The sequence below is a fragment of the Mandrillus leucophaeus genome, unplaced genomic scaffold, assembly GCF_000951045.1.
Source record: "Mandrillus leucophaeus isolate KB7577 unplaced genomic scaffold, Mleu.le_1.0 Scaffold275, whole genome shotgun sequence".
Classification (NCBI taxonomy): domain Eukaryota; kingdom Metazoa; phylum Chordata; class Mammalia; order Primates; family Cercopithecidae; genus Mandrillus; species Mandrillus leucophaeus.
The window spans coordinates 293,810-317,512 of NW_012102865.1; the positions used below are offsets into that span (position 1 = coordinate 293,810).

The following is a 23,703-nucleotide window of genomic DNA, read 5'->3' on the forward strand; positions in this document are numbered from 1 at the left end:
TTATTATATCAAATGAAGCTAGTGATTAGGTAGGTGGTTTGCAGAGATACTAAGAGCCATTTCTCTAAAAACTAGAAAAAGGAAAGATGGGAAGTCAAGTAAGTAATAGTGGTTACAGTGTCTATTTTTAAATTTTTCTATTTTATTTTATTTTATTTTGTTTTGTTTTGTTTTGTTTTATTCTATTTTATTTTATTTTATTATATTATTTTATTTTATTTTATTTTTAGAAGCAGCACTTTGCTGTGTGCCCAGGCTGGGATGCCATCCTATAATCATAGTTCATGCAGCTTCAATTTCCTGGGCTCAAGCGATCCTTCCACCTCAGCCTCTTGAGTAGTTAGGACTGCAGGCATGCGGGTGACATGCCTGGCTAGTTTTTTCATTTTTTTGTAGAGACAGGATCTGACTACATTGCTCTGGCTGGTCTTGAACCCCTGGCCACAAGCCATCCTCCCACCTCGGCCTCCCGAAATGCTGAGATAACAGGCCTAAGGCACCATGCTTGGCTACAGGGTTTTTTAAACCCACTAATCTAATGGCCTGGAGTTGAAGTCATGAATTGTTATGTTAAATGTGGATGATGCAACACAAGAATCCAGGTAAGAGGCAGAAACAAAAATAGATACAAGATTAAAGAATACTCAGTGTCCTTTGTACAGAAGGATTATGCCCTTCCAGGCAGTCTTTCTGTCAGTAAGATGCTGAAAACTCAGAATGCCCATCAAAGTACTACATCTGGGTTTAGATCTCAGGCAAATCAAAGTGAATCAAACTCCTTCGTACTTTGCAAATTACTTATCACAACAACTTGCGTTCTGATCCTAAAAACTGGGAAGACTGATAGAAGAAAAAGTAAAGGAAGTAAAGAAAGAGAGTTTCTTTTATCTCTTTTGAATGTAGAGATGATCTTATGCACCACTTGAAACAGAGTATGCTTGTGTGTTTTTTTCACAGTTTTCTTGAGACATAATTTACCTACAATACAATTCACCCATTTAAAGTGTATCACTCAATAGCTTTTAGGATATTCACAGCATTGTGCAAACAACACAACAATCAATTTTAGAACTTTTTAAAAAAATCACCACAGAAAGAAACCCTGTATTCCTTAGCCAACACTCTCCAATCCCTGCTTACTGTAGTACTAGACAACCACTAACCTACTTTCCATCTCTGTAGATTTGCCTGTTCTAGACATGTTATATAAATGGTATCAAAACTATGTGGTCCTTTGTAACTGCCTTCTTTCACTTAGCATGAGGTTTTCCAGGTCAGTACATGCTACAAAAACAAACAAACAAACAAATAAACAAAACACTTTATGACCAAGTAATAGAAAAAGAAACTTCATTTCTTTTTGTGGCTAAATAATATTTCATTGTTATATATACAGCATGTTTTATTTACACATCCATCATTGAGGTACATTTTTTGCGGTTGTTTCCACTCTTTGGGTATTTTACATAAAGCTGCTACAAAATATTTAACCCTAAGTTCTCACATGAACGTATATTTTCAGTTCTCTTGGGTACATAGCTAGGAGTGGAATTGCTGGGTCATATGGTAATTCTTTGTTAATTTTTTAAGAAACTGCCACTCTTTTCCAAAGTATTTGCACAATTTAGCATTTAGCAAAGTGTTTCACAAGCATTATCTCTGATGTGTGGTGTTTTTTTTTATTATACTTTAAGTTCTAGGGTACATGTGCATAACGTACAGGTTTGTTACATATGTATACTTGTGCCATGTTGGTGTGCTGCACCCATCAACTCGTCAGCACCCATCAACTCATCATTTACATCAGTAATTTAAATGTAAAGTCGTAATTTAAATTACTTCTTGGGAAAAATAAATATGGAAGGCAGAATAGTGCATACAGTTCAACTTCTGCTTTCTATGTCCTGACACTATCTTTGGAGAAGAGGTGACACCATCTTTAGAGAAGAGGTGGGATTTAGAAGATATGCTTTCAAGTCTCAGTTCCATTTCCAGTAAGCTGGATGACTTAATAGATACTTAACTTTTCCTTGATTCAGTGTACGCATCTGTGAAATTGGAATATTGATGTACTCTACCTGTTTTACATGATTGTTTTAATGATGAAAAATAACAATTTGGAAAGATTAATGTGCTGTGGAATTGTAGGGCTCCAAAATTACTATTATTGTATCTATCATCTATTTAAAGAATCATGCAAATTTTTTTACTTATACTTAAATTTCCTTGCACTTATTCCCTGTTTTTTTAAAGATATCTGTCACTTTTTCTCTTAATTTTTTATGGGTTTTGCTCATCACTTCCTAAAGAATCCCAAGTAAGGGGTTTGTGATTAATTAAACACGATGATGAAATAAAGTATTTAGGGATAAGAGCACCTTAATTTAATAACTGACCTTGATTTACAGACAAAATGTAATGCATTTTTAGGTAGAAGTTTGACTTAGCACAATGCCTGCCCTTCAATTTTGATGTATCCTAGTATGTGCATTAATAATATGAAAGCTGTCAGTCAGACGGTCCTGATTGAAAATATCCTCCCGATTGACTCACTGTCAACATTTCGGTCCCCTGAATAAACTCTCTTTTATACTTAAAATCTGGAACAGGTTGCTTTTTTTCAAAAGGTTTATTTTTCTTTTTCTTTCTTTCTTTTTTTTTTTTTTAGTTTAAACTTTTAATGGATTGAGCAGCCCTCACCTAACAATCCTAGTGTGCCCTTTGGGGAAAGATTTCCATTTGCCTTCTGCTTTATAGCAATGCTCCTGAGCCCTCTCTGGCTTGTTTCCCTTGGAGACCATATTCCACGGTTGAGAGACGCTGTGATAGAATAATCTGATGGCTGTGGTGTGGCCGAGGTCTGACGTGTAGAAGTCATTGTACCAGTTGACGGTTCGGTTGCTCTTTTACATTTTCTGGAGGAACTAGGTTGGAAAGAAAAACATGGAGGCAGAGAGCATGAATGATTTTTGCAGGTTTGGTCTTTTTAAAGCTGGCTTTGTATCTGTTGGAGATGACAGACGGGAGAGGGCTGATCCAGGAAGAGCTGTTATTTCTGTAATTAAAAAGAAGCAGCATCAGAAGAGAAGAGCCATTGTTCAGGCTGGGTTTGAATTACAGTACATCTTTAATTACCAGCCTTTTTTCCTAGTTATTTTAATGTTTTATTAATCCTGTTCCTCAAAATATCTTCTTTCATTTACAACCACTGACAGCAAAAAAAAAAAAAAAAGTGACAATTTGTTTTCCTTTGTGCTTTGTAGATAGCATTCTCTAACCTATGGGTGAACGTGATCTTGAGTTTTATTATATGATACCTACAATGGTGTCTTATCCGTGCCTCCTACTCTTTTGTGTTTATATGATTTTTTAAAATTACTGTGGATCCGTGGACCTTAACCCTTAGAAGTCAAAAATCAAATTTTGAGTGGTTAGCAGTTATTTGCTTACATTTCTTCTGAACTGAAATTACAAAAGAAAAAAAATCACTTTTTAGGGGGAGAGAGGGATAATAAGTGAAGGAATTAATTGGTAACTAGTGGTGTTCATATGAATTCACTGACCATCTCAACTTCAAATAACTAAGACCTTGTTAAGGAAATAAATTGGATGCATTAAGGTGAGGCTAAAGTGTTGTAGGATATTTACAAAGGAGACTAATCTACTTCAGAGATATTTTTAATATAGACGAGTTTTACTTCCGTGTTTCTCAAAATGGAGTCTCCACACTGGCAACAGCAACCGAACCTGGGAACTTGTTGGACATGTAAATTACCTGATTCCACCCACAACTACTGAAGCAGAGTTTGTGGAAATGGGATCCAGCAATCTTTTGTGTTAACAACCTTTTCAGGGGATTTTGATGTTTAGGAGTTACTCCTCAGCTCATAGATTCTCAAACTGGCTCTACAGGAGAATCACGTGGAGAACTTTCCAATACATCAATGCTCAGATTTTGCCCAAGACCACTTACAGGAGAATCTTTTGGGAGTTGAAACTGGGCATATTTTTTTATAGACTCCCCAATTGATCCTAATGAGCAGCCAGGCCAGGGTACAAAATAATATGTCTCAACCCTAGTTGCACTTTACAGTTTCCTAGGGAGATTTCAAAATGTCCTGATCTCAAGGTATCCCTCTATACATAATTAAACAGGATCTCTGGGGATGAGATTGGTATCTATCAGAAGTTCCTGTAAAATTCTCCTACGTAGTCAGGGTTGAGAGCCCCTACGTTCGCTGAAGTTATTTGTATGGACTAAATGATCTCTCCAGACCTGTTCTCTTGATGCAGTTCTTTAAATGTTGGGCTGAAAGATACAAATTTATGTACACATTTTGTTCCCACTTAGCACATTTTTCAATTTAGTTCATTTTTCCCCTGACTTTGTGGCATGTTAATTTCCCATTGGGGTGAGTTAGGTAAATGTGAGCTTGTTGCTAACAAAGGGGGAGTCCATGCATAAACCACCATTGATAAAAGGAAGAGAGTAGGATCAGACATGCACAGGGTGTGAAAGCCAACCGCATGAGGAATTTTCAGGTTATACGAGAATTGATATGATGGAACAAGCCCTTTCTTGCGACAGAAGTCATCACCACATTTAGAGCAGAGCAGGAACTTGTCTAGGTTGCCTTCTGAGTCTCCAGCTCCATGATGAGAAAGTGGGTAAACAAATAAAATACAAGATATCCACATCTTTCCATTTTGAGCCTATAGGTCTATTAGGTACCAGGCAAAGCAGACTGGTATTGATACTTTGTCTCTCCCAATAAACCAGTCAACACAAAGGCCACCTTAAAACATAATAACATACAATTTTGTTCTAATTCATCATGCAAAATTCAATGAATGCTTCACAATAGGGAGTTTTCAAAGATTCTTTGGTGAGTGGGATGGACTTTCTGAGTTTGATGCACAAACACTCATCTATAGGTCATTCATAATTATTACCTCTTCTTAATTTCCTGTTAGGAATCTACTGCCAAACCCTATGTTTTCCTGAGAATGGCTGTGGATGTCACCATTTATCTTCTATTCACCTTTGCCACTACTTCAAGTCTCCATCTCCCAAATAAGTATTACTCTCATCATCTCTTTAACAAACCGTTCTGCCCCAATGTGTGCTACATCTGATATCATCTTGCAAGCACAGCTGCCAGAGAGAATCATACTAAAGCACTGCTTTGTCATGTTACTACCCTAAAATGGCTCCAAATTTCCTTCAAGGTAAAGTGAAAGTAACTGTGGATCTCAGATTCTCCCTAAATGAATGCAATCCTTCCCTCCCATTTTTATGCTGGTTCCTAAGGCAAACTCGTAGCTCCAGTTAGCTGATCATCTTATTCTTTTCCATATATGAAAAAATTCTATTGTCATAACATAGCACCTCAGCTGTGCTTTCTACCTCCCACCTAATGTCTTCATCTATCCAAGTTGTATCTACACTCCTGAGTTCAGATAAAATCTCAAATCCTGCATCATATCATTGGTTTCTCTTTAAGGTTCTCTGAGCACTAAAATTCTCATCTCCTGCATTCACTGGCCGCCTCCTCCTGTGCCCTGCTGGTGCACCTAAAGTGCTTATCACAGAAATCAGCCCTTAATCGCCCTTTCTGTGGATAAAGATGCTCATTCAAGATCAATTTTACAGAGCTCCTTCTTCAATTTCAAATGTTTCCATTTATCTCCTAAGTAAACTGTAACTTCCGTGATGGAACCCACATTTTCATCCAGTGCTAACTTTATAGTAGGCACTTCTATGGATTTTACATGGATTTTTAAATATTACTTCATCCAGTCTTACTAATCTAAGATGTAAATATTATTATTATCTGAACTTCACAGATAAAGGAAGTGAGACAGTGAGGTTGTAAAAAGCCAGATTTACCCTAAATAAAGAGCTATCAAGTGGAGAAGCTAAAATTCAGATTCTCCTCTCATTCTAAAGCCCATGCTCTTTCCCTGACAACATCAAACATCTTCCAAAATATCCTTTACATCTTTATGATTGAGTTTAAATTATTTAGACATTTAGAACAAAATACCATTTTGTAATGAGAGTTTTTTTTAATCTGAAATCTTTCTTAGGCAAACAGAGCAATAGCAGTAAAAAAAGAAAAAAAACCATGAATGTTATGGAGTAGAATAATTAATTTTCTATTAAATAGAAATGGCTAGTGTTGATGATCATGGCATGTTGCCAGTGTGTAATGAGTCTGAGAAATCAAAACCTTAGAAGCTGGATCAAGCCAAACCTCTACACTGGCTAAATGATACATTAGGAAGGATACAAGAGGAGGAAAAATGAAGGGTGGGAGTTGTCCAAGGTTAATTACAGAACAATCATCTAGGAACAAGGCAGTGAGAACAGGGAGGTCTGGTATGCAATGTATGCTGAAAGGCTGGAACCAACACATTGAAGAAATTATTCAAGTACAGTTCATTATTTAAGAACACACTGCCCTCTGAATTCTCTAAAGGTCAGGGTCAACTTTATACCAGACTTCATTTGCATTCTTTGTTAATTTAGAAATGGTCTCTTGAGTACCTCTGTAAGTCTCTCATTGTATAGTCTATAGGTATTCTATTATAAGTATTCAGATTAATCCACCAACTTTACCCAGGCCATGGTATTATTCTTGGCATTGTGCTAGGTGACCCAGAAAGTGCGAAAATGTAAGATATATATGATATAATATTATAGATAGATACTATTTATTAAGCATCTGTTATATGATCAATACTTATGATATTTTCTATAACCTTCTGTTAAATGTGGAAGGTAGAGAGAGTAGCAGCTTCCATTTTACAAAGAAACTGAGGTATAAGATTTTACTGAACTTCTTAAAAGTCACATTACTGTGAAGTGGCAAATCCAGGATTTGAATTCAGCTCTCTCTCTCTCTCTCTCTTTTAAAACTTGACTTTCTTTTACCTCGAGATAAATTTCATTATGCTGGGGAACAAACAGCTCAAAAATTTCATCATCCAGCAACTCTCCAAGGCAACTGCCCTCATGTGGAGGCTCAGCACTGCAGGCTGCCAGGCTTGTAAAGCACCTCCACGTCTGCAGGGGCTTCCCCAGCAGGGGAAGAGAGTGTAGGGGAAACACACCACTCTACATGCCTCAACTCAGAAGTGACGACCTCTGTTTCTGTTCTCATTTTGTTGCCCAATGCAAGTCACATGGGGACACCTAACTTCAAGAGGATATTTGCTTGTCATATGGGGAGGAGGCAGGGAAATACTGGGTAGAAGAGGACAGTTCCCTGGCAAAAGCCCCACTCTCAAGCCTGGAAACCCATGGCACTAAATAGGAACAGGCATTCCTGTTTTCATGCCTGAAAGTTGCCTTTTGGCCTGCCCCATTCCACTATTCTGTACCCATATAAACCCCAAATCCCAGGCTCCATGAGCAGAAGAGAAGAGGGGCAGAAGAGCAGCAGAGTAGCAGAATGGTGTGGCAGAGAAGGAGAGGAGAAAAGGAGTATCTGAACATCGAGAGGAGTTTGTCTGGGGGCGTTCAGAGAGGAGATCAGCAGCAGGAAGACTGATCTCCTGGTGAAGATCATCTTCCCACTCCATCCCATTTCCAGCTCCCCATTCATCCCACTGAGAACCACCTCTATCCAGCAATAAAATCCCCCACATTTACCATCCTTCAATCTGTCCATGTGGCTTGATTCTTCCTGGATGCCAGACAAGAATTTAGGTAGCAAAAGGACACTGACCTGGCTAACACTTAAGTCATCTGTGTATGATGACTTAATATGGAGAGCTAAAGGAGCACTGTAACACACCCACTGGGGCTTTGAGAGTCACAGGCACACACGCCTAGAAGCTACCATGGGGCCACAGCCCAGAAGCGCTCACCTTGGCTCCTGCACCTGCCCATCTGCATGTTCCGCCTCCCATAAGGGGTTTGAGTATGTGGGAGCTGAACACACAAACCACGCCTCTGTTGCATGTCCCGTCAGGGGGGTCAGAGAACTCTCCCATTTCACTTGGAAGGAGATAATGACAAATCTCAAAAATACACATTACACGTCTACAAAATACATTGTGTTGCAACAATATACCTCAACAATTTGTATTCTGTTTCAATTCAATAGGTAGGTAGTAAGTCTTTGCTTAAAACCTTTTTGCTAAGAGCAAAGGTGAGAGGACTTGGTTCCTGATATGAAGGGATTGACAGTCTGATAAAGATAGTAAATCCTATAAAAAGAAAATGATTAACAAAGAAGGACAAGGAATATTTGAACTCAGAAGAAACAAAGGCAACTTTGATCTGGGGGTATTAAGGAAGGTTTAAGGCATTTAAATTGTTTTTGGAGAATTAGTAGGATTTTATTTGGAAATACAAGGAAGAAAGTCCTTCTAGATGAAGAAAGAAAAGGGGTAAAGATGTAATAGGACATTTTGCTTGTGGCATAGCTACCAAGGGCAAGTAACTTAAGACATCCTCCTCCTCTGTCCCTGGGGCAAAGCAAGGCTCCTTCAGTGGTGATGGGAAGGGACAGGAAACTTGTAAGAGCTCCCTGCCCTATGACTACCTGCTTTGCCTGGTTTTTGCTTTCATACTGCTTCCATTAACATATTTTTATCATAGCCATATTCATATCTCCCTGCCTGACCTCTCTTCTAAACTCCAAACTTGAATATTTACCTACATATACATTTCATTCTTAGAAGCACCCCAGATTTGAGTTGCCCAAAACGAAATTTTTGACCTTTCCTTCCAATCTAGTTTTCTTCCAGTATTTCTGATTTTAGCAACCACCCAATGGTTTATGCCAGGAACAAGCATTTCATCTTTAACACTTTTTTTCTGCTTTATTTCCGTATTCATATCACCACAAAATCTTGTCAATTCAACCTCCAAAATATATGTTAAGCCCATAATTTTGTAAAATAACTCTGTAAGGCAAAGCCTGAAGTTCTGTGAAACAATATGAAGCTAATGGAGCCTCTTAGAAGTTGCACTGTAAATGGGTATTATTTGATCTTGGATGAAACAAAATAAAAATATTATACCTAATTCCTTTCTTTTGGGATTGAAATGGTAAACTTTTAAAGTTAGAAATGGACCTCAGGGGCATCTTGCCCTACTCATTGTCTTTATAATAAAAAACTAAAACCCAGGGAGAAAAGTGACTATCTGAGGTTCCTACAATTAGTAATGAAAGAGGATTAGCACCTACGTCTCCCAATTCAGTCCAGTGTGCTTTCACACTACCAAGTTGGCAGACATCCATGACTAAGCTCTGACAAATATGAGGCTCATGCCATACAAATAATCTCTTTTATATCTGTTATTTCCTGAAAAAGTAAGACAGAAGTGGCTTTGTAGATATTTGCAGCTCTGTATTAGTAGTGTGGATTGAGTTTTTGTCTTACCATAAACATGATTTTCCTTACGAAACACTGATCTTAAAACAAATAAGCAAACTAACAAATGACCTAGCTTAAATATAGCTCAGGCTAAAGTAATGTAATTATTTATGGTTAATGGTATTTGTATATTTGTGCAAGGTCTAAAATTTTGTAAGAAAACTTCTGGGCAATCAATGGCCTTTTGCCATCTCTACCTCATCTCTTCCTGGACTCCATTACTGCTTTCAGAACTATTCTGCTATAAGCTTTAAAAACAGATTATCATCCTTTATTTGATACAGAAGATAATCCTGTTGATGTTTCTGAAAACAAGTTGTCTACAAACCTGATCCACTTAAATAAAATACGATAACAAAACTGTGCCTGTCAGTCTCTGAAGAAACTAGAGTAGAATTAACAAAATGTAATTAAGGTAATCCAAGTAAAGATTAAGGCAGTTGATGACCAAATTATTTTCTTATAGAACAGAGTTGTATTTTTGAGTGAAAACTCAAATTCTCCTCTCTTTACCTTGGTTGAATCCTATTATTACTTTGATTCAAGTGTATCTGCTACTAATGACATGGAAAGGAGACAGGAAAATACTGTGTAGAAGAAGGCAGTTCCCTTGCAAAGGCCCCACCCTCAAGTCTGAAAACCCATGACCCTAAGTGGGAACAGGCATTCCTGGTTTTGCACCCAAAAGTTGCCTTTTGGCCCACCACATCCTCCCATCTTGTACTCATATAAACCCCAGACCCCAGGTTCCAGAAGCACACAAGGCAGAGATGAACAGAAGAGTAAAAGAATGGCAGAACAGCACAGCAGAGAGAAGAGAAGGAACATCCAAACGCCAAGAAGAGTTTAACTGGGGGCAGTCAAAGAGGAGATCGGTTGCTGGATAGCCAAACTCCAGAAGATCATCTTCCCACTCCATCCCCTTTCCAGCTCCCCATCCATTCCACTGAAAGCCACCTCCACCACTCAGTAAAACCCCTGCATTCATCTTTCAAGTCCATGTGTGACCTGATTCTTCCTGAACACCAGACAAGGACCTGAGTACCAAGAGGGCACTGAGCTGGTTAACACTTAAGCCATCTGCAGATGGCAAAGCTAAAGGAGTGCACTGTAACACATGCCATGCCAACTTGGGCTTCAGGAGTTGGAGGCACCCACCCTAGATGCTACTGTGGGATTGGAGTCCCAGAGTGCTTGTCCAAGCTCCTGCACCTGCCCATCTGCATGCTTCCCCTTCTGTAAGGGGTTTGAGCACATAGCAGCTGAACGCACAAGCCACACTCCTGTCACACATCCTGTAAAGGGCGTCAGGGAATTCTCTTGTTTCACTAATAAAAACTATTAGTGAGAAATCCTATATTATTTTTAAATTCTAAGATTGAAGTTTTAGATAAATAATATTTATCACTGGAATGGGACTATGCAACTTAGTTCCATTAATAAAAACAGTGAAATGAAGTCTATTTGTTTTATCCAATATGAGAATGTTTAAGAATATGTTTTTGATTGACATGTAACTTTGGACTTTGGCAAAAGAAGAATCACTAAAACAAATACTGTTTATGTTGTCACATACCTAATTTTGGCTGCATGTTTTAAAATCATATGGTTGTGGATCATCAGGGTTAAGGGTATAGACTTTAGGTTCAGAAAAATCTGGTTTTAATTTTGCCTCAGTCACTTCCTCATGACTGAAAAAATACTTAAAACTTAGAGTCTCTTTCAAGTCATCTGCAAAGCTGTAATAATTATTTCTCCCTAAGAATGTTGCTGTGAATATTCAAGTAGATAATATATTTAAGGTCCTAAGCATAGTACTTAGCACATAGAAAAGGCTCAAACCATAAATACTTATATGTGAATAAATTAATGAATGAACGATATAGGTGAATCTTGTTATTTATATTTATGGCATAAAAAGGAACCTGAAATGCAATGTATACATTTTATATCCTGGTGAATTTGTATTCTATTAATGACAATAATAGTGATAGTCACCACCTTTTGGTCTCTCTATTAGTGTCCTGTAACTTCTGCAATAAATTACTACAAACTGCATGGCTTAAATTTGCAGAAATTTATTCTTTTACAGTTCTGGTGGTAAGAAATCTCAAATCAAGGTATTGCCAGGGCCACACTTCCTCTGGAGGCTCTAGCAGAAAATCCAATTTTTGCCTCTTTCAGATTCTGGTAGCTGCTGGCATTCCTTGGCTGGGACCATATTCTAATGACCCCTCCAGGGTCACGTTGGCTCCTCCTGTTCTGTGTCAAATATCTCACTGTCTCACCTTTATAAAAGCACTTGTCATTGGATTTAGGGCCTGTATGGATAATCCAGGATGATCTCCTTATCTAAAAAATCCTTCATTTAATTACAGCTACAAAGACTATTTCTTCAAATAAGATAACATTCACAGGTTCCCAAGATCAGGACATGGACATATCTTTTTGGGGGCCGTCATTCAACTCACTACAGTATCTAGAGTTTGGCACCATGAGTCACAAAATGGATATGCTTAGACCTTGCAATCTGTTTATAGATATGAAAACATAATCGCCACATAATATAAGATGTTTAATAGAATTATTCACAATGTACTAAGAGAAGAGAAATGATAGACTGACTAATTTCATCAGTAAAGCCACGGAGAGATTCATAGCAAAATTGCATTTGAGCTGGATCTTGATAGATGAGTAGATATTTGTCTAAAAAGAGAAGAAAAATTGTACATTCAAGTCTCAGGGAAGACCTCAAAGTAGAATTCTAAAAATATGTGATGGGTTACAGAATGACCTGTATGATGTGGGAGTGGCAAGAATGTAGCTTGGTAAGGTAAGCTCAGCTCAGTTAGATTGAGACTTGTATGACAAGATAAAGGGTTTTAAAAATACCTGCAGTCAACAAAAAATTCCTGGTACTTTTTTTTATATACAGCTAGAAAATGATATTATCTCTTCTTCCCGTGGAGGCTGGAATGGAGAGAAGACAGCACGAAGGCTTGACTTCCAGGTAGAAGACACAATAGTCCAGGGGAGACCTAAGGCAGTGATAGTGAGGATAGAGAGAGGAATTATACTTCAAAGCCATGTCTGAGGCTGTAATACTAAGGCATATGCAAAGGTAGGTCTCTCATTTGGGCAACTGATTCATACTAATAATAGAAATAGGGGTTAACATACAAATGCCTAATGTCCCCACCACACTAAACCAATTATCATTACCTGAGGCCATCATGTTCCTTCAGACTTCCACACTGTGGTACCTGAAGTCTCCTTTCTCTCTCATTCCCAACATTTTCATCTCTTCTACCCCTGCATTGTCTAAGCTAACCACTTATCTGTTAAGTTTAGTTTATGTTTTAATTCTTTCAAGAAATTCTCTCTGATCCACTAAAATTTAGTTTTGAACTTGGCCAATCTTGGTTGTAAGCCTTATCAAACTGTTTTTGAATTGCCTGTTTTATAGTCCTATCTGTGAATTTCTTTTAAGGCAGAGAACTTGACATTTATTTTTGCATTTCTAGCACCTAGTTTCGGGCTTGGCTCACAGTAAGAGTGCAATGTAGTTTGGTGAATTTAAAAAAAGAATGTTGGTGGTGGAGTGGGGACAGAGAAATTAATAAAAATTAGCTAAAACTAGAGAGCTCTTGACCCCTATTTGGTGGTGACTAATGCCTGTGGGTCCACAGTCACCCAGCATTAGAAATAAGGTGAAGACTAATGATAGAAGTTGCAGGTTAGTCCTTGCTATTCAGACTCTAGTTCATTGACTGTCAAAGCCTGCAGTGCAGAGTTTGTCCAACTCCTCTATTTGAAACCAACTTCCAGGCCTATCTTCTGGTCACTTCCTTTTCTTTTTCCAGCCATGTCTTGAAGTGACAAGGAAAATGTAACAGATTACAAAATATCAGATACTTCAAATCTATTATTCCCTTCTATTTTTTATCACAAGCTACTGAAAAACATTTCCTCTCTATGGGTAGTAAAGGTGAACAGCTAAATATCTGACTCCAGCATCAGATCTAACCCTAGAGCCTCATCATTATATTAAAATGAGAGAGTTTATGAGACAAGTTTAATTGGGCAAATAAAGAGCCTGTTAAGAGAAAGCAAGTATTAACCATCAACCATTTTGTCTTAGGCAACAAAAAATGTTTATAGCTATTCCTCAGCTGCAGAACCCATCACACCATAAGAGACATTACATGCTAATAAGGAGACACTTTGGTGCAACTGTTATCTCTCTATGTGATTAAAAAATGCTTGAGGTAAAGTTACTTACCAAGGTTTTCCTACACTATAGCCCTTGGAAAATCATTTTTTAAAAGTTAAATAAGATAAAGTAGATTGAAGGAAATCACTGTTTCAAAATGTAAATGTGTGACATTTAGCATCTGCATTTTTTTAATGAGTGAGAATTATGTTTTGCAATGTTCTGTTAATGCTGTTATGCAGATTTGTACAGACCTGGAGACTAAGAGAAATAAGGCATAGCCTAAAGAAATGAATCAGAAACCAATTAAAACAAACTGTCAGGTTTAGTCTATGAGGCCCACTGCCCCCAAACCTGTTCTTATTAAGAATGAAGAGGTGCAGGTGAACATGTTTTTCAGGACTTTTATTTAACCTCACTACAAGACAGTTATTAAGTAAGATTAATCCTGACTTTGGAGTAAAAACAAAGTACTGAAAGCTCAATTTTAGGACTGAAAAGTCGGCCGGGCATGGTGGCTCACACCTGTAATCTCAGCACTTTGGGAGGCCGAGGCAGGTAAATCACCTGAGGTCAGGAGTTTGAGAGCAACCTGACCAACATGGTGAAACCCCGTCTCTACTAAAAATACAAAAATTAGCTGGGTGTGGTGGCAGGCACCTATAATCCCAACTACTCAGGAGCTGAGGCAGGAGAATTGCTTGAACCTAGGAAGCAGAGGTTGCAGTGAGCCAAGATCACGCCACTTCACTCCAGTGTGGGCAAAAGAGCGAAACTCCATCTCAAAAAAAAAAAAAAAAAAAATAAGTTGAGTAACAAATAATATTAGGACCATAATGTACCCCCTAATCTTCAGATATGTTAACTGACCATTGGGGCCTGAAATGTTATGTTCAATCTTATTCTTAAAGTTATCAATTAGAAAATGGAAACATGTAATTCAATAGAATTATACTTTGCTCTCTTCTAGTTCCCACTTCCCAATAAATGAAGCAATTATCTAATAATTCTGTAGTTCCATTGGAGGGCATGGTCAGGACTGGCGTTTTCTGCATCATAAAACTAGGAAGAGGCTCTATTCGTACAGTCCTAGGAGATGTTGAAGATGCTAACTACATAGACTGCAATGGCTGAGTGATCCTTTGATCAAATGATCAAATTAAGCATGTCTGATTCAAGCTAAGAGTGCAGGAGGGCTTCAAAAGGAATTTTCTCCTGAGATTTCAAAAGTCTTAGGGCATATACTTAAGGGCAGGGAGGAGAATAAAGCAGTTGTCTTTTTACCTTACTTGTTCACTCTTGTGGAATAAGTTGAAGAAACTGGGCATGCCCTGTGGGAACATGATGCTACTGTCAACTATTTGTAGGACTGGTTAGTGGAAGAGAGAGTAGTGTCTTCCATACACAGAATCAAGAGGTAAGACAAGAGTGAGTTGCAGAGAGATGGAGTTCTGAACATGAAAAAGAAGATGATCCTGCCAGCCTGAAATGTATGCCTACCTTGGAGAGAGTGATCTCGTCATCACTAGAGGTGACCAAGTATAGCCTAAATAGCCATTTATTGAATAGTTAGAAAATGAAATTCAAGTCCTATGAGGTTGGGGTGGATTGATCTATTGATAACTCATGAGATTTTTTTTTCTAACTGTAGTAGTCTTGACTTCTTTGAAGAGTAAAGTGCTATGCAGAGAACTCCCACTTCTAGCCATGATGAGGTAACTAGTACTGGAGTAACTACTGATGTAAACAGTTTCTGATGTAAACCATATTAAAAGTGAAAAAAATTATGAAAGATAACTATTTCTAGACTTTGGGGAAAAAATTGCGAGACTATAATCTCTGAGAGAAAGGAAACAAATGAGATGAGCCCTATCATTTCCCCAGGTTTCTGCTTGGAAGCATGTTCCAGACTGGTGCATGGAAGTGGAAAACATTTAAGAACGGTGTGGTCTCTTTAAATTAAAGAAACATTTATCAGAACTTGGGAAGGATTAGGTGTCTAGAATTTGTGGGGCTGAATGAAAAGAAGGGAATTATTCAGAGAAAGATGCCCAGAAATCTTAGCATTTGCCAGAGACTCAAAAGAGCCCCTGCACAGATTTCTGTGCATTTTACAAATCAGAACAAATAACTCCTGGAGAACAACAAAGCACTGAGCAATAATAAACTGGACAACTACTGAAATCCATAGACCAGAAGACTAGAAGATATTCAAGTTCCAGCCATCCAGAGTAAAGGGAGCTCACTCAGTATGCTGGGCATCCAGTAGTAATCCCAAGAAGCTCACGTATTAAACTCACTAAATTTGTCTTTTAGTAAAAACTAAAAGAGAAAAGTGTCTGAACATCGAGAAGAAAGAAGCAGCTGGACATTGGAGACTATTGTTGGAAAGGAGTTTGGCCAGGGATGGTTGAACCCCAGGGAAAGACCTGCTGGACACTCCATCCCCTTTCCAGCTCCCCATCCCACTGAGAGCCACTTCCACTGCTCAATAAAATGCTTTGCATGAACCACCCTCCAATCTGTTTGCACAACCTCATTCCTCCTGGACACCAGACAAGGACCCAGGTGTGGGTGAAAGAGGCTGTCACACTGACCCTCCACTGAGCTGTTTAACACTTAAGCCATCCGTGGACTGCAAAGCTAAAGGAGTGTACTGTAACACATGCCCTCTGTGGCTCAAGAGTTCGTGGGCAACCCCTACATGCTGCCACAGGCTGGTATGGGGTTTTAAGGCACTCTCCCCGGCTCCTGCACCTGCTCACCTGCATGCCCCCTGCTCCTGCAAGGGGTTTGAGTGCTGTGGACTAAGCGAGCCACCCCTTTACAAGTCCTGCATAGGGGTCAAGGGAACTACCCTGCTTCAGTATGATCCAGCAGTCGCACTTCTGGGTACACATCCTAAGGATTTGAAATCACTATGTCAGAGATATATCTGTACTTCCATGTTTATTTCAGCATTATTCACAATAGCCAACTTATAGAATCAACCTAGGCGTCCATCAACTGATGGGTTGATTTTAACATGTGGTATATATACACAATGGAATACTAGTCAGCATTTAAAGAAGAGAGAAATTATGTCACTTATAACACAATGGATGAACCTGGAGGACATTATGCTAAGTGAAATAAGCCAGACAGAGAAAGATAAACACTGCAAACTCTCATATGTGAAAGCTTAAAAAAAAAGAGAGAGAAAGAACACATAAAAGCCGAGAACAGAATGATGTTACCGGCAGCTAGGATTTGTGGGGTGGGGGTTAGATGGGGGAAAGGAAATTATGTCATTAAGAAATAGAATATCAAAAGCCAAAAGATAAAATATCAGAAAAAAAATATTCCTAGATGGACTATGATAGAGTATATACATGGCAAGAGAAACGATCAGGGAACTTGATGATATAATCCAAGCAAGTAGAAAACAATGTAGGATAAGTGGTTGTGGACACCTGTAATTCCAGCTACACAGGAGCCTAAGGTGGGAGGATTGCTTGAGCCCAGGATTTCAAGGCTGCAGTAAGCTTTGACTGCACCAGTGCACCCCAGCCTGGTTGACAGAGTGAGACCCCCCCCCAATTCTAAAAAATAAAAAATAGTATAAAGCAATCAAAGCAGAGCTTCACTGACCTGTAAGATAATATGAAGCAGTCTAACAAACATGTCATTGACTCCCATGGAGACCACGGAAGTCAGAAAATGTATTTAAAGAAATACTGAGTCAGACATTCTCTGTATTTAATGAAAGCTATCCACATACACATCCAAGAAGGTCAATAAAGCTCAAGAAAACAAGCCCAAGAAAAACCACAAAACATATTGTAATCAAATTTATAAAAAATAATGATTAAGAGAAAATCTTAAAAGCAACCAGAGAAAAAGAGACAGGTTACAAAAAGGAAGAAAAAAGACATTGTTTCTCATCAGAAACAATGCAAGATAAAACACAAGAAATTGACATTTTTAAACTGCTGAAATGAAAAAATAATTGCTATTGAATACTATATCCAGTAAAAATATTTTGCAAAAAAGAAAGTAAAAAAAGAAATTTTCAAAAAAAGAGCAAAAAGATTTCTAAATAACTCGTGGGTCAGAAGAAAAGTTCTAGGTGAAGTTAGAAAATATTCGGAACTAGATGATAACAAAAACACAACATACACACTTTGTGAAATAAAAACAATACTTAGAGGTAAATTTATGATTTTCATGCCTACACATTAGTAAAAAAGAAAGGTGTAAATTATATAAGCTTCCATCCTAAGTTAAATAAAAGTAGAGCAAAGAAAACAAGTAAGAGTAGTGAAGGAACTAATAAAGAAAACAACAGAAGTCAAAGATATAGAAAAGGAATTTAATAGAGTAAGTCATTAAAAGCAAAATTTGGTTCTCTGCAAAGATCAATCAAGTTAACTAATGGACCACAGAGGGCAAACAAACTTCTAGCTATACTAATCAAGAAAATTAAGAGAAAACACAATTTGCCAATATCAGTAATGCAAGAAAGGAAATCGCAAAAAAAATACTATACACATGCAAAGTATAATAAGGTAATATTATGAACAACTTTATTGCCAACAAACCTCCATTACAAGAAATGTTAAAATTCTTCAGGCTGAAGGAAAGTGATGACAGATGGAAAGCCAAATCTGCCCAAAGAGGAGAAGAACACCAGAAATGTTAAATATGCTTGTAGATATAAAAGACATTTTTCATGCACTTAAAATTTCTCTGAAAGATAATTGAGTATAACAAGAACAAATAGCACAAATAAGAGGAAATACCCAACCTATGGGGAAATGACATTAAAGACAAACGAGATAAATGGAGTGGTAGGCCGTATTCATGGATAGGGTGACTCAGTATTAATTCTACAAGAAATTAATGCATAAATAGAAAGCATTTTAAATACAGTTGCCCTCTGTGGTCCATGGGTTCTGCATCCCTGCATTCAACCAACTGTGGATGTAAAATATTTGGAAAACAATGAATGGTTGCATCTGTATTAAACATGTACAAACATTTTTTTCTTGTCATTATTCCCTGAACATACAGTAAAACAATGATTTACATGGTTATTTACAGTGTATTAGGCACTATTGGTAATCTAGAGATATTTGCAAGTATATGGAAGGATGTATGTAGGCTATATACCAATACTACTATACCATTTTATATAAAGGACTTGAGCATTCATGAATGTTGGTACCTTCAGGGATTCCTGGAACCAATCTCTGCCAATACCAAAGGATGACTGTAAAAATCTTAACAAGGATTTTCATGTCCTGACAAGCTTATTATAAAATTCACATGAAAGGCAAAGAATAGCCAGAAAACTGACATAAATTTTCCACCAGATATCAAGGTTTATTATAAAGCAATAAAATGCACTGCTGCATAATTTTAAGATAGGTAAAGACAAAGAGGCCAATACAACACAATAGAAAGTCCATAGATAGTACCATAAATAAAGAAAATTTGAAGTAAAGCAAAGTGTCATTTTAGAACAGCATGGGAAGTATAGACTATTAAATATAAGTTGGGAAAATTGGTTATTCATATAGAGAAACATTAAATTCTACGCCTACCTTACACCATGCAAAAAAGTCAATTTCAGATGTATCTAAAACTTAAAAGTGAAAAAGAAACAGTGTAAATCTCAGTAGAAAATATTAGAGATTATGTTTAAAACCTCAAAGAGAACAAAAAAAGGAAAAGAAACAAAGAAAGAAAAGCCTCAAAGAAGGGTTTTTCTGTTTCTATTTTCTATAAATATTTTATATTATTTATAAGTTTTAAAAATGATTTCAACTTTTAGGTTTGGGGGTACACGTGTGGGTCTGCTACATGAGTATATTGCATGATGCTGAAGTTAGGATGTGAATGATCCCATCACCAGGTAGTGCCCAGAGTACCCAATAGTTTTTCAAATCTTGCTCCACTTCCTCCTTCCTCTCTCTAGTAGTCCCCAGTGTGTGTTGTTGCCATCCTTACGTTCATGAGTACCCAGTGCCTAGCTTCCACTTATAAGTGAGAGCATGCAATATTTGGTTTACTGTTCCTACATTAATTCAATTAGGAAAATGCTCTCCAGCTGCACCTATGTTGCTGCAAAGGACATGATTTCATTCCTTTTCATGGCTGTGTAGTATTTCATGGTGTATGTATATCACATTTTCTGTATTCAATGCACCTGTTAAATCAAGTTTAGCCTAAAACTGCCTCCTTACATACTTTAAGTTCAGCCTAAACGTTTCTCTGTACATCACAAACTGTAACTTAAATTGAATTATAAATAGACTGTAAATTACTCTTGTGCCAATCACTGAGTTTTGACCAAAGGTGGCCACCTATTCAAAGAGTGTTCAAATAATGCAAACACTGAGCTGTAACCAATCCATCTGTTTTTGTACCTCACTTCCATGTTCTGTAGATCACTTTCCTTTTTCTGTCCATGATCTACGTGGCTGCACTGGAGTCTCTGAGCCTACTGTGGCTCACCAGGCTGCTTGATTCACAAATGATTCTTTGCACAATTAAACTCTTTTAAATTTGATGTGGCTAAATTTTTTCTTTTAACACACCATTGATGGGCACCTGGATTGAGTCCATGTCTTTGCTATTGTGAATAGCACTGTGATGAACACACGAGTGCCTGTGTGTTTGGTAGAACAATTTATTTTCTTTTGAGTATATACCCAGTAATGAGATTGGTGGGTCAAATGGTAGTTCTGTCTTAAGTTCTTTGAGAAATTCCCTAACTGCCTTCCACAGCAGTTTAATTAATTTACATTTCCATCGATAGTGTATAAGCATTCCCTTTTCTCCACAGCCTCAACATGTTGTTTTTGACATTTTAATAAGAGCCATTCTGACTAGTGTGAGATGGTATCTCATTGTAATTTTGATTTGCATTTCTTTGATGATTAGCGATATTAGCAACGTTTCATATGTCGTTTGCTTTCTTGTCTTCTTTGGAGAAGTACCTGTTCATGTCTTTTGCCTTTTTTTTTTTTTTTTTTTTTGAGACAGATTCTTACTCTGTAGGCTAGGCTGGAGAGAGGTGGCACAATCTTGGCTCACTGCAACCTCTGTCTCCTGGGCTCCAGCAATTCTCCTGCCTCAGTCTCCCAAGTATCTGGGATTACCAGTGTGTGCCACCACGTCCGACTAATTTTTGTATTTTTAGTAGAGATGGGGTTTCACCACATTGACCAGGCTGGTCTTGAACTCCTGACCTCACTGCCTGCCTTGGCCTCCCAAAGTGCTGGGATTCCAGGCATGAGTCATCATGCCCAGTCGTCTTTTGCCCATTTTTTAATGGAGTTATTTGTTATTTTGTTTGTTGAATTAAGTTCCTTATAGGTTCTGGATACTAGATATTTGTTAGATGTATAGTTTGTGAATATTTTTCCCATTCTGTGGATTGTCTGTTTACTCTGTCGATAGTTTCTTTTGCTATGCAGAAGCTCTTTAGTTTGATTAGGTCCCACTTGTCAATTGCTTTTTTTTTTTTTTTGAAAGAGGGTCTCACTCTGTTGCCCATGCTGGAGTGCAGTAGTGCAAACATGGCTCACCACAGCCTCAACTTCCTGGGCTCAAGTTATCCTCCCACCTCAGCCTCACACAGGCATGCACTATCATGCCTAGCTAATTGTTTTTACTTTTTGTAGAGACAGGACTCACAATTGCTTTTGAGGACGTAATGATAAATTCTTTCCCAAGGCCAACATTCAGAATGCTGTTTCCCAGATTTTCTTCCAGGTTTCTTATAGTTTGAGGTCTTACATTTAAATCTTTAATCCATCTTGAGTGAATTTCGGTATATGATAAAAGGTAGAAGTCCAGTTTCATTCTCCTGCATATGAGTAGTCAGCTATCCCTGTACTATTTATTGAATAGGAAGTCCTTTCCCCATTGCTTATTTTTGTTGATTTTGTTGAAGATCAGATGGCTGTACATGTGTGGCTTTATTTCTGGATTCTCTATTCTGTTTCATTTGTCTATGTTTCCAGCTTTGTTCTTTTTACTTAAGATTGCTTTGGTTTTTCAGACTCTTTTTTGGTTCCATATGAATTTTAGTATTTTTTTTTCTAGTTCTGTGAAAAATGACATTGGTAGCTTGATAGCACTAGCACTGAATCTATAGATTGCTTTGGGCAGTATGGCCATTTTAACGATATTGATTCTTCCAATCCATGAGCATGGAATATTTTTCCATTTTTTTGTGTTATCTATGATTTTTTAAGCAGTGTTTTGTAGTTCTCCTTGTAGAGATCTTTCACCTCCTTGGTTAGATGTATTCCTAGGCATTTTTTTTTTTTTTTTGTACATGGCTATATGATAATGAGATTGTGTTCCTGATTTCACTCTCCGCTTGAACGTTATCAGTGCATCAAAATGCTAATGACTTTTGTACATTAATTTGTGTCCTAAAGCTTTACCGAAGTCATTTATTAGTTCTAAGAGACCTTTGGTGGAGTCTTTACAGTTTCTAGGTATAGAATTATATAGTCAGTGAAGAGAGATATTCGGACTTCTTTTCCTATTTGGATGACCTTTCTTTCTTTCTTTGGCTGATTGCTCTGGCTAGAACTCACAGAAGCATTTTTAAATAAGACACAAAAGAAGCACAAGTCATGAAAGCAAAGATCAATAACCTATTTGTATTAAACTGTACTTTTGTTCATTATAAAATACCATTTAGAAACTAAAATTGAAACCAAAAACTGTTAAAAAATATCAATAAATAAAAAATGAACAAAAATTCCCAGTGAGTATACTAACAAATGAGTAGCATCCAGAATGTTTAGAGAACTACAAATTAATAAGGGAAATACAAGTAAGTATCTAAACAAGCATTTTGCAGAAGTGGAGAACAAGAAAATAGGAACTAAACATTGGGTGCTCATGGACACAAAGACTCATGGGTTGAAAAACCACCTTGTGGGTATTATACTCACTATCTGCATGACAGGATCCATACCCCTTTCTCAGCATCATGCAGTGTAGTCACATAAACTGCACATGTACTCCCTGAATCTAAAAATTGAAATTAGAAAAAAGAAAAGAAAAAATGTTTAAAAAGTCACAATGTAAATCCATTTTACCGCCATCATTTGGGTGAAATGTATGGACTTGTGAAAATATGGTGCAATCTGAACTCTCGTTGGCTGCTGGTGGGGTACAAATCACTAAGTATATTTTGGGAGAACAGTTTGGTGGTCTCTACCACATTTGAAAACATGTAGTAAAATTACACGATAGCCACAAAAATAAGAGTCTCCTTAGAAGAAATATGTGTAAAACAAAAGGTAAAAGGAAAACTTAGACTAAAAAGAGTAAAAATGTTTTGTTGAGACAGAAAAAATAAAACAAAATGATAACCTTAATTTGAGGAATATATAAATAACATAGTTAAGTTGATGATTATAATGCACAATGAAGATATAGTACAAATTATCACTTGCCAAATCACATGGATTCAAATTAGTAAAGCAAAAGCTATTAGAAAAAGGAAAAAATTTTTAAATATAACTTTTTCAGTTGGGAAACGTTAACAAATATCAACAGACTTTGTGATCAAATATGCCAAAACTAACTCAGAAAATTTGACTAGCAGAATTCTTGAGCACCAGTTCATGGATATATTGAATTTTCTACTTTAAAAATTGAGCATGCATTTTTCCAACATCCATTAACATTTTATAAAATTTAATAATATATTATGTGTCAAAGAGCACCTATTAACGAGGAAGATCTAAAGTAAAACTAACACAACATTTAAGTATGGCAACAAGATATAAAATTTACATAAAAATCAATAACTTTCATAAATAGAATAAATCATTGGAAAATGTTAGGAAAAAAATCTCTTATAATTCTGCCCTTCCCTTCTAATACTTAGAAATAAACTTAATAAGAAATGAGCAAAGCATATATGATGAAAACTTGAAAGCATTTCTGAGAAAGACTTACCAAATGGAAGGAGATATCTGTCCTTGGATAGGATTATGCAACTTCATAAAGATATCAATTTTTTTCAGTTTCATGTATAAATTTAGTGCAATTGCAATACAAATAATGTGTTCATTTGTTTG

General features: G+C 37.1%; 1 long non-coding RNA gene across 1 annotated transcript; it reads right to left on the minus strand.

The window, feature by feature from the left end:
- Window positions 1-2,666: 2,666 nt before the first annotated feature.
- On the minus strand, window positions 2,667-23,687 carry LOC105543106. Its single transcript, XR_001006576.1, has 4 exons — window positions 23,582-23,687; window positions 23,074-23,107; window positions 19,192-19,232; window positions 2,667-3,055 (listed from the first exon to the last, which is right to left on the minus strand). It is a non-coding gene; the product is annotated as an uncharacterized LOC105543106 (long non-coding RNA).
- Between the last annotated feature and the right edge of the window lie 16 nt (window positions 23,688-23,703).